The sequence below is a fragment of the Trachemys scripta genome, chromosome 11 (genome assembly GCF_013100865.1).
Source record: "Trachemys scripta elegans isolate TJP31775 chromosome 11, CAS_Tse_1.0, whole genome shotgun sequence".
Lineage (NCBI taxonomy): Eukaryota > Metazoa > Chordata > Testudines > Emydidae > Trachemys > Trachemys scripta.
The window spans coordinates 13,840,545-13,852,976 of record NC_048308.1 but is presented as its reverse complement, the minus strand read 5'-3'; positions in this window follow the sequence as shown (position 1 = coordinate 13,852,976).

The following is a 12,432-nucleotide window of genomic DNA, read 5'->3' as shown; positions in this document are numbered from 1 at the left end:
TTATATTCTTATCAATGCTTCCTCAAAGTTATAGCCATCATTGTAAAAAGGTAAAACGTGTTTATATACATTTATTATACACACACACAGACAAATACGTGTATTCAGATGCTCAGCTAGGTTAAATTGTCATTCAGCTGTCATTTAACTAAATTCAAAGGCTGTGCCCCCTTACACAAGTTGAGGATATGGTATTAATTGTCTAAATTTTCAAACATGACTTGTGATTTTGGGTGCCCAGCCAGACACCTTAATGGGGCTTGTTTTTCAGAGGGAGGAGCACTTTCTTTCAGAGGGAGACCCCTATAATAGGTGAAATCCTGACCCTATTCCAGTCTGTGGGAATTTTGCTACCGACTTCGTTATGGCTGAGATTTCACCCACAGTATCTCAGATTGGTCACTGAATATTATTAGTCAGAAAAGCTAGATGGCTTGCTATAGTGAAGTGGACAAAAGTATCAAAATAAGTAAAGGGGGTGGGGGTCATAGTAGGAGAAGATTTTACATGTCCAACATGGTCACACAACCTACAAGGAAAGCGCTAAATGCTCATTAGGTTCCCCCCTGGACCAAGGCTGATTGCATATAGTTCTAAAAATTAAATGTGACATTTAAATTATGAAAGTGTATGAAGATAAAAAGCTAAATGTGAAGAACTTAATTGAGAAATCAAAACTGAGATGGCATCTATATTCTCTCTCATTCAAAAATGTCACTTTTCTAATTTGCCACCATAAATTGTATTATTATATGTAAATAATCTTATTAATCCCTATGCCCCATCTCTTTATCCTGTATTACAGAGAAGAGCAGAATGGCAGGGGGAGAAAAGAGTATAATAGCATGAGGTGAAGAATGATGGGATGACTTCCAAATAAGAGTCAAGAATGTTAGATGGATACATTATTATTGGAATTGAATAAGGATAACAAATTAATGTCTAATACAGTAACATGATAGCCAACAATAAGGAATAATAGTACATTACTATTATGGAAACCATCCCAGTCCATCCTTGTGTTAAGGATTTCCATTGTTGTAAGTAGGTGTGGGAAGGAGTCCATGTATTTGTGTCTGTGCACATGTGGGCATGGGGGGGGATTGGTGGAATTCCTTCTGTGAGGCAAAGACTTACATTTTGTATAGCTACTGTCTTATTTTATTTTCAATGATTATTTTTGTAAGAAAAAAATATTCTGAATCCAATTAAATCTTTATTAACTCAGTGACCAGTCAGTTGCACCTTTGAAAAAGTAACAGGGATATAGAAAAAAAAATCCTAAATTTTTTTTTAAGGATCTGTGCTGGGATCCAAGGAATAAAGCAATCTATACAATTCCTAAAAAGCCATACTGGTTCCCTGTGGCATGATCAACCCTCTTCACTTCCCCTTACACACCATGCTTTATAGATGGAATGAAGTGTTTGTCTTTGGTTTGTTAAGACTGGCTTATATTTTATTAGATTGGTTACCAATTTAAAACAAAAAAATCCTCATTTTTGTTAGCAGTAAAGATTTAATGGCATATATGTTCAATAAGAAGTCATAAGACTCTCTCCATTGGAGTCAACTTGGTTTTGTATCTCAGGGGAGTTATGATGTACTAATTTTGCAGAATCCATGTTTGGTTTAGAAAGGCTTTCATTTAAGTTGATGCATAAGAACAACAATCACTCCTTGCACATAGATTCTGAATGTAAAAAAGCATTAAGGGATCTACCATGACATTTCATGTGTGGGGAAGGGGGGAGGGGAGGGAAATACCATCTACCTAGGTACTTATACGGCCTTAATTCAGGATACGTGAGCATCTCATAATCATTCATGGATTTTATCCTCACAACCCCCCTGTGAAGTACTATCCCCTTTCCCAGATGAAGAACAAAGTTTAGATTTGCCCAAGGTCACATAGGAAGGAAAGTTCTGTACACTAGGGTAGCAGAGTGGATCTTTAATAGTTATTATTGTTATTTTAAAAAACTCATTACATTGTGCCTTCTAGATGTGCATTTGCCTCTGCTAAGTGACAATCCAATTCCATTGTATTTGTACTTGATCTTCCTTACCCTTTACCTTTTCACTTCTTACTTCACATCTAAGACTAGACTGTAAGATTGTAAGGACAAGGACCATGTCTTTCAGTGAACTACCTAGTATAACTTAGGATCAGGTAAACTGTTTAAAATAAAATAGCGATATCAAGTTTACTCCCTGCTATCCTAGCTCCAAGCATTGGATCCCTGGCCTCTGTAGGTCTGGCTGTAAGGGGGAAGGATGAGGTTGGGAGATGGAGATTTTTCTCTCTCTTGGTATGTGTGAAGTTTACCTTGTGTGGAGAGAGCGAAGTTAAAGTCTCCACAAAGATCAGCACAGAAGGGCAGAAAGAAAATTGGGACTCCAGCACCAAGTGCCTGACAGTGGAAACTCTTCACCTTATTTATCAATGTGGAAGGTTTCCTGATCTACGTTATCTTCTAGAACTCAGTCACAGTCTTTTGGGGGAAGGATGGGCTTCCCTTCATCACTCTGACTCTACGGGTACGTCTATACTTACCTCCGGGTTCGGCGGTAAGCAATCGATCTTCTGGAATCGATTTATCACGTCTTGTCTAGACGCGATAAATCGATCCCAGAAGTGCTCGCCGTCGATGCCGGTACTCCTGCTCCGCAAGAGGAGTAAGCGGAGTCGACGGGGGAGCCTGCCTGCCATGTGTGGACCCGCAGTAAGTACCTTGTAGTTCAAACTAAGGTACTTCGACTTCAGCTACGTTATTCACGTAGCTGAAGTTGCGTATCTTAGTTCGAACTGGGGGGTTAGTGTGGACCAGCCCCCAAGACACAGAGCCCCTTGGCAAACAAACAGGGAAGAATCTGATCCCATGTGGATGATGGAGAATACACTTTACTGTGCTGCTCCTGCTCCTGCCCTTGCCACCACGAGGACACAATTTCTCTGTACAGTCTGGCAACTGTGTGGAATCTACAACTCAACCTCTAGGAAATGAACAGATGCAAGTGGAACCGTAAAGCATCCCTACCCACTTCTGACAGCCATTTCCCTCCTTGAAACCACTGCATGATAGAAGAGAATCACACAGCTGCAGATATGTACGAATCCCTGTGGTTGCTATGGTCTGAGTAGAGACCTCAATTCTTTGGCTGAGAAGAATTTAGATTCCAGATAAAACTGACTTGCAAGCACATTTAAATTCCCAATGCTTTGAGAGATAACACAGTGATACTGTGCAAGTCTTGAATCCTCTGTAGGTGTTTTCTGATTGTAGAGAGTTGGTGACCCAGCAGAATTTCATGTCAAAGAATGCAGATCCCAATGTCACTATATTATTTTCAAAACCAAGCAGCAGATATAGACTAACATTTTGATAAAGATCCTGTGCTATTCTTTAGCAAACTATAATCTGCCCCAATTTATGGCATTCAAACCCCAATTCTACCTTGTGACACAAAACATGCACTATTGCTGAAATCAGACTATCAGAGCAAAGAAAAGATTCTTCGTATAAATATTATACCAAATAGTCTAATAAGGAAGAGAACTAAATTGTCCAATGGGATTTAATAATTATAGAGCCTGGCAAAAGTGTCCCATTGACTTTAACAGCAGCTGACTCAAATCCATAAAGAAGAAAGATCATCTTGTGTTTAAGGCTGCAGGCTGGGACTTGGAGATCGGGGTTTGAGTCCTGGCTCCATTAGAGATACTGTGTGACCATACTGTGTGACCTTGTGCAAGTCACCTGATCTCTCTGGGTATGTCAACACTGCAATTAAACATTAGTGGGGCTGCAAAATTGTGGTGTAGATATTTGGGCCCAGGATCTGAGACCCCTTCCCCTCTTACAGGGTCCAAGAGCCTTGGGTTCCAGCCCAAGCCCCAACGTTTACACCACAATTTTACAGCCCTACAGGGAGCCTGGATTGGCTGAAACCAATCAGCCATGGATGTTTAATTGCGGTGTAGATATAACCTTTGTGCCTCAGTTCCCCTTCTATAAAATAGGAGTAATATTCCCTACTACTTTTTTGTCTTATTTATTTAGCTGGTGAGATCTTCATGGCTGAACTGGCTCTTGCTATATGTGTTTGTACAGCGCTTAACACAAATGGACCCCAATATCATTTGGGATCGTTAGGTGATATTGCAGCACAAATAATAATACATTATTTATTAGGACAAACACGGCTGAGCCAAATTTCAGACAAAATATCAAGATTTGGATGCTATTTTGGCAGTTTTGAATTCAGATCAGAATTTGGGGAAAAATATGTTTAGTGCCGCTAGCAGTATAATTTCTACTAGTGCATCCATTAAAGTAGGATTGTATCTAAGTAACTTAGAAAATGGGAACCATGCTTAAGTCGCTTATTTATTATTTGTATTATGGTAATGCCTAGGAGCCCGAGCCATGGACCATTGGCTAGGTGTTGTACAAATATTGAAGAAGAAGAGTGTTCTGATCCAAAGAGCTTACAGTCTAAGTTTAAGGAAATCAACAAGAAGTGGAGCCAGACAGACAGATGGGGGAGTACAAGGAAACATTGAGACTATATTGGTCAGCATGCTAGGCTGTGCTCTCAGAACACTATGTGGCACTTATGGAATGGGCACTTCTAGAACACATGTTGGATACTGTGGACTAGTAAAATTCTGGTAAAAGTAAACTAAGTAAACCATTGTTTTTAATTGTGAGAAAAATTTATCTGAGGTAAATTTCTTCCCCCATCTTACCTGTACAAATAAATCTCTCATGGTCCTTGGAAATAGTATTGCACTTATTTAATTCCACCCTCCCCACCCCCAGATTAATTTCTACATGAGATATTGATTACAGCAAGTTCTATATCACTACCAAAAATTAAACTCCCTAAAAATGAGGAAAACTTGGGGACTTTGAGATCAGTTTTGAGCTCCTAACTCAGAAAATCCCTTCCATTGAAGCTAAAGGAAACATTAGCAAGGATTGCCTAAACTAGCGGCTTAAGGTTGAGCTGTTAATGGCTAGGAATGATTTGCAAGTTAGGTCTTCCAAACATCCTAGTCTCTCATAGATGGTTGTAATTTAATACCTAAGATTCTGATCCTGGAAGCTTACCCATGCGGACAGACCCCTGTGGCCACACACTGCCTCACTGACTTCACTGGGGCTCTGGAAAGGAGTCAGTCTCTGCCCTCAACAATCAGGCTGAGACTTAAAAATTTGTTTTGGTGATCATTTTTAATGAATAATTACAGATAGCTCCAGGTGGAATATCTTTTGATATTTTAGTGTATTTTAATTTTGAATTAGCAGTTCCATAAGTGTCTTTAATGCAGTAGCTAAACAGAACAAGATATTTAGCATGATTCCACACTTACTTGCTTTATTAGTAGTTCATAGCTTTACTGATGGACAGCGAATGGAATCTGTTCCTTTAAAAAAAAAAGATTGTTTTTATTGATTTAAAATGTTGCCAGCCTACTGTGTTTCATTTTGCAAACAATAGTTAATATCCATCAACACAAGGTTTATGCACATATTGATTGCTGATATCATTGTTATGTGTGATTGGGATGCATATGTGGATTCTAAATCCCAGATTTTTAATGACAGTTGTCCACAGAGTCCTGTTTACAAGCTTGATTTTGAGTGGAGGATCTCCTTTCACTCTAACAGACAGTTTATTTCAATATATAACGCAAGGGAAAACAATGATACTTTATCCTCTGCTTACCCAGTGTTAAACATTATTGTTACAGGAGAGAATTTTCAGATGTGCCTATTAGATGTACGCTCCTGAGCATCTAAGTCACTTTTGAAAAAAAATTAGGTTCTTAAGTCACTTCGGCACTTTTGAAAATTCTACCTATAATAATAATAATAATAATAATAATAATATTACAGCATGAAACAACCTCAGTCTATCTCTCAGTTATGATAGTGACCACTGGTAGCAGCTGCTACTGATCTGCCCCATATATACAGGCATGGAAGGATCTGATTTTTACCACTAGATGTCAGTATACATTGAGTATCAGAGGAGTAGCTGTGTTAGTCTGGATCTGTAAAAAGCGACAAAGAGTCCTGTGGCACCTTATAGACTAACAGACATATTGGAGCATAAGCTTTCCTGGGTGAATACCCACATGCATCTGACGAAGTGTGTATTCACCCTCAAAAGCTTATGCTCCAACACGTCTGTTGGTCTATACGGTGCCACAGGACTCTTTGTTGCAGTATACATCGACTTCACCGTACAGACAGAAACCAATTAAAAATATGTCCATCAATAATAATCAAAATTTATGGATACACAAACTAAGAAAAATGCTGCTTTAGAACATAAGGAATTGATTTATTTGTATATTTTGACATATGATGTTGACAATTTGTGTTTTAGTGGTGGTAAAGCTTTAATTTTTTGAATCTCAATGTCTGTCTTTAAATATGCCCAGAATTTCCCATGACTTTTAAAAAAAAATGCTTAAAACCATTGATATTATCCATCAACATTATAGTAAAAAAAATTGAGGTCCATCAAGCCTAGCTATATGCTTTTTTAACCCCGACCCAGGTCACATGACTGAAGCTAAGAAATAAAGAGTGGTATTTTACTCCTCTGTATCACATTCATTACACAAACCATAGGTCATCTCTTGTTCCAAATGGTAATCAGAAAACCCTAAAGTATCTCCTGGCCAGCCCATGGACTAATTTGCAATAGAACCAACCAAAGTATGGCCTACTGGCTTATACCATAAGCCAATCAACAACCTATGCTCGTAAAGAGGGCTACAGTAGTTTGAAGACAACTCCTGGTAGTCTCTGGTGTTGGGTTTAACTGTCCTGGAGCAATTTCTCCATCAAAGTATGGTACAAGACCACCTCCTCCCACTTTAATTTACAGCAACTGAGGATCTGTCCCATTATTATCACTGTAATGCCAGAGATTATTCTAAGACTTTTAAAGTTTTTAAATTTTCCTTCCCAAGTCAAAAAAAAAAAAAAAATGCAAACAAGGGGAGAAAATGGATGACTATGTTCATTCCTGTGACAAAGATTCACAATGAGATGAAAATTGTATGTTACTCTATTTGAATGACAGATTTAGGCTGAATTCTCATAGTCCTTCTTGGATGTCAAACTCTATAGAGCATTTATTCATCTGGGGAATTTAATAGTGAAGAATGGAAACCCTGTGAGAATATATTTATATATTGCATGGCATGTATCCCTAAAACAAGAGTTGAAAGAGAAACCAGAATTGGATATGTGACAGAGTGGTCCATCACTTGATTTACCTCCTCATCACTCAAACCTACTTCTTTCTCAAAGCTTCCAGTGGCGATCCCCACCCAAATTATGGCTGCCTGCCTCTGGTGTTTATGTCTTTTCCACCACTGATTTGAGCTTGTGTGATGTACACTTTGGGACATAAACTTTGAATATCCAAATGTTTCCAAAGCATCATATGAATCGATAGGACTCTATACATAATCTTCCCCTCTTCTGCAAATTATGCTGGCCCTTTCAATTCCTAGACACTGTATTAATTGGTTGAGATGAGGGAATATGACTGATTGAAAATAAACCTTCTTTTATGGCTTTTCCACTGGTAACAAATTAAACAAAACAAAAACAAAACTTCCCAGAAATCTTCAACTGTTGACAGTGGGGCCAATTCCGGAGGAGCAGTTAGGGACCATTGCAGGTTGCACACTTTGCCTGGATCCATCCATTTATTTTTCTGTTTGCAATCAACTTCTATTTTTATTTGAAGATTGCATGGCTGCATAGCCCAGGTCACAATCAAAGAGGAATATGTCTTGTGCTCCTTTTGCCCTTATTCTTCTGTGCAACCTCCTTGAAGCATAGGTCCAAACAGGTAGGATTAAATCAGGCATTGCACACTTGCTACTTCCCTTTCACCCCCAGCAGCGGGCAGGAAGGCCTAGATCCTCAAAGGATTCCTGCAGGAATTTAGGTGCCTTGTTCCCAATGGGAAGTGACTGGAAAGTGGAGCCAAGACTGAACTGATATGGGGCTCGGAGCAGGGGGAGAGAGAATTTTCTACTGGTATGGGCCAATTGCAAAACTTTAGCCCCTGGGAAAAGGGGAGGCTCTCTGAGGAACAATTCTCTTCCAACTACGCACAACTAGTCTTACTTAAGACAGATAGTCAATGCACAGAGAGCTCTCATTCTGCTCCCCACCTCCTACTCAACCGTGTCTTTCCCTCTCCTCTTGAAACATGGAGCACCATAACTTTAATCCTCTTCTTCAATAGCTCAGTCTTGACTTTGTGCTGAGAACACTCTGAAATATCCGTGGCTGTATTTTCCACTGCATATTGAGTAAATGCTGGCTGGAATCCTATTGTACTAAAAGTTCTGTTTATTTCATTTTCTGTTATGTATTTTTGTTTTCTTTTTGCCTTGCTGTTTCTTTTACGGAGTACCACAGTGTTTATTTTATTGAATCACTGGGCACTCTTTTTGTCATTTTCTCCCTATGGAAGATATAATCCCATAGGGATTCGATGCAGCTGGGAATTCATGTGTAATTTACACATTCACACATATTAGTAATTGAAAAAGCGTTATAAATTATAGGCTTCTCAGTTTTAGACTGTACTTTACAGTGTGCTGTCAGGAAGTTTAACCATACCATATAACATTACACAAAATAATAGCAACAAATGTAAGAGGTCTCAAACTGTATTGATACGACATACTTGCTTACCAACACAGTACCCTGTAAATTCATAAGCCTGGTGTTCTGCTTTTTGTACTGGGTCCTGACGAAAGACTGTAATCGGACAGTTTCTTTATCTTCCCTAATAAATCAGTCCCTCTACTTTTTATCTTCCATTTTCCTGATGAGATTCCTGTACATATAACCCCCAAATTAGCACTAGTCGTTTTTTTCAAAACCTGGTGCCCAGAGTTAGTCTCTTTAATCCAAATGTGGGCACCTAACTACAAGTGACCTTATTTTCAGATAGGATGAGCACCCAGAAATCCCATTGAAATCAATGGGAACAGTAGGGACTCAGCTAATGCAAGTCAATTTTATTTCAAAGCCCAGTGATCTACAGATCAATTTCATAAAGCAGTCCAGAGAGTATCAAAATTATTGTTACATATGAGGTACATAGCATATCTACACAAACCAGTTACACAAACTGGTGTCAAATTCACATTAACCTCTCGCAAGTTTTAGATACACTCTTCACTGTCTCATGACATTTGCATTCTCTGTGCTCTTCATTCTCTCATGTTACAGTAGTCAAATGCAAACTATAGGCTAAATATTGATCCTGTTCACACGATTTAAAAAAAGATAAACTGCCATGTATTATGTCTCCATCAGCATGGTCGGCTGAGTGCTCTCAGGTGGCTTTGGTTTGAGAAACTCACTTATGTGCATGACAATAAACAGGATACACATGCATAAGAACACATGGTCCCTTTCGGAACTCTTCTCAGACTACAAAATGCATTTATCTTTTGCTTCATATTCAAAACGTCATTTGATTTATTTACTAATTCTTTATGTACTTCCAATATGCTTTCTCCCATTTTGCATTCTGTACAACAAAGCATGTGAGTACTAAGATATCTATTTCATTTTTATTGTTGATTTTAACGTGCAAAATCCTAATAAAATATTCATTGTTGAAAGAACTGCCATAGACCTGCAAGAATACTATGCATGGAATTCTGTTTATTCAATGCCACTCAGATGCCATCATCTATCTTCATAAAGCTTATTTTTATCTTGATATAGTTTATGCACCTAAATAATGAGGTGGAGCAATTGGAAAAAGGCAACCAGATACACAACTATTTTGTTATGAATTAAACTATAGAGGGATGAAATCCTGACCCCGTCAAGTCAATGGCAAAACTCCCATTGACTTAAGTGGGCCCAGGATTTCACCAACCACAAGTATGCACCTCAGTAACCACATCACAACACATAGAAAAGTACAGATGACTAATGTGTTTTTGAAACCACTGCCTGATTCATATCCCAAAGTAGATTGTGTGGAGATTGCTAGGAATCCAAGACTCTCCGGTCTTTGAGTGGCTAAGGCTGCTCTTTTTTGAAAGTTTTCCTCCGCTGAAAAGTGAAATAGTTCCAGACAACATGGAGGAACTTCTGAGTTTTGAAACAGAACTTAACAGGAAACTTGCAAGGTTCTCATTAAAAGTGGGTGAATAGTGCAATCCTGAAGGATTCTTTTGAGTTTTTAAATAAATTTGCTTCTGCCAAGCGTCCATGGTTTATTCAACAAATATTTGAGCAACAGAGTTTGTTTGGCCCAGATGCTTGCAGAAAAATATTTCAGAGTTGCATGGAAAAATACCCATATCAGTAGTATTTATATGATCATTCATTCAGAGAATAGAAAATATACCATGTGATATGGATGAAGAATTACAGCTATGCAGTGCAGCTTGAATTCTGAATTGTCATAGTAATCCCTGACATAAGTAATTCAAAAATATTATAAATCAATACATTCAAGTGACAAATACATGTGAGTAAATTCCTCCAAAGTACACTAAAAGCAGAAAAATGAGGCTAAATTCATCAAATAAATTATGGTTGTGCACAAGTTGCTGAACTCTATTCTCACCTGATGGGAGTTCTTCATTTTGCTGGTAGATATGAATTATTTTACAGAAATGACAAATGTTATGTAAAAAGAACTGCCAAGACATCTTTATTCCTCTGGAATGATGCAGGTTACAAAGCTCAGGACAAAGCATGTGAGAGACAGAGATAAAGCATGATCAGTCAAACAGATCTGGCAAAGGTATGAGTTCTCAAGGAAATCAAACTACTTCAGAGTCTGACCCCCTTTATGGCATGTTGCAAAACCCTGCTCTTTTATAAAGCCCTCCCTCATCATAAAGTGACCGAATTTATATAGCTAAACAAAACCTCCAATATATAAGGAAGGGAGAAGACTCCATGAAACCCCATTGGCAACTGCTCTGCAAAGCTAATTTAGCTGGCAAGTGCTTAAATACTATGGCGATGGATACTAGAGAGGACCCTGATTTTTTTTTCTGTACTATTAACATTTATATAAAGATTTAAATCCTTTTGAACTTGATCAGTGTAAGGTTGGGAGAGGAGAGGAGGAGAGGAGAGGGTAGAGAAGGACAGTATTGCAATATATACTGTACACTTGTTAGCACCATGCACAAGTACACTGGATAAGGAAGTTACGGTTTTAACAATAACAATATATAACCTGGATACTTCCAATGTTCTTAGCTAGTTTGTGTACTGCATGATTAAAAAAAACCCTCACTTTATTATGGGCAAAAAACTTGCCTTGGGCTGTGCAGAAGTAAAGTACTGGGGTAGAGATGTAATGGAATGGAAAGAGAAGATAGAGAGTAGAGGGGTCCTATTTCTAACCCCTGCACCTCCGCTGTATGGAGCATCTACTCCAAGTGCTCCAGAAAGAATTAGGAAGGAGAACTGGCTTCTGAGCCAGCTCTACACCATATGCCAGAGGGAACTCATCTGCTAGTTAGAGAGTGCCTCTCATCTTGGGCAGCTTCTATAGTGCAGTTAGCAACATGTGTTTTCCAGGAATGCCCAATGCACCTTTTTAAAGACGTGTCGATGATGGGAACGTGCATCCCTGTAATTCTGTTTCTATGAAGACATTTTGCACATACAAATAAGTTTTTCAGTTCACTGGAAATTTAAAAAAAAAGTTTTGTGCTGTACTAAATATCAATTTTTTGGCAAATTAAGACATTAAAAGAAGTCGTTTTGTGCCAAACAATATGTTTCATTTCAATTTCAAGCTTTATGTTTTGTTTCCTTTTAAAATAAAAGTAAAGGAAATTTCAAAATGAAAATTCATTTTGAATCAAAACGACTTTTTGAAAGTATCAAAAAAAGTTTTGATTTTTTCATTTTTACTCCCACCCCGTCAGCTAAAATTGTTTCCCAAAATCCACATGAACTCACAAAATGTTTCTGTGTCACTGATTAGGTTGAAATATTTCACCCAGCTCTAACTTTTCAGGATTCTCACACTTAAGGCTTATCTCCTGAATGTGAGACCAGTAAAATTATCATAGCTCTTGAAGTTTTCCGTCCTTGAGAAGACAAAGTCAATGGGGATACTCATGTGAGCGCGTGTTCACCCACATTAATAAGGGTTCCATATTAATCAGAGCTCCACAAACCCCTTCACTGTGATCAGAATCCATGACCTTTGATTCTAAAACCACAAGCTTCTTTCTATTGAGCTAAAGAAGCTGTTTAATTAGCTCAGCAGCTAACAGAATTGGTATAAATGAGTAGACGTGAGCTATTCCAGCAGGTAGACAGCAGTGAGGTATACATACAAATGAGCTACTCTGACTGCTTCCCATCATTCCCCACCTGCGGC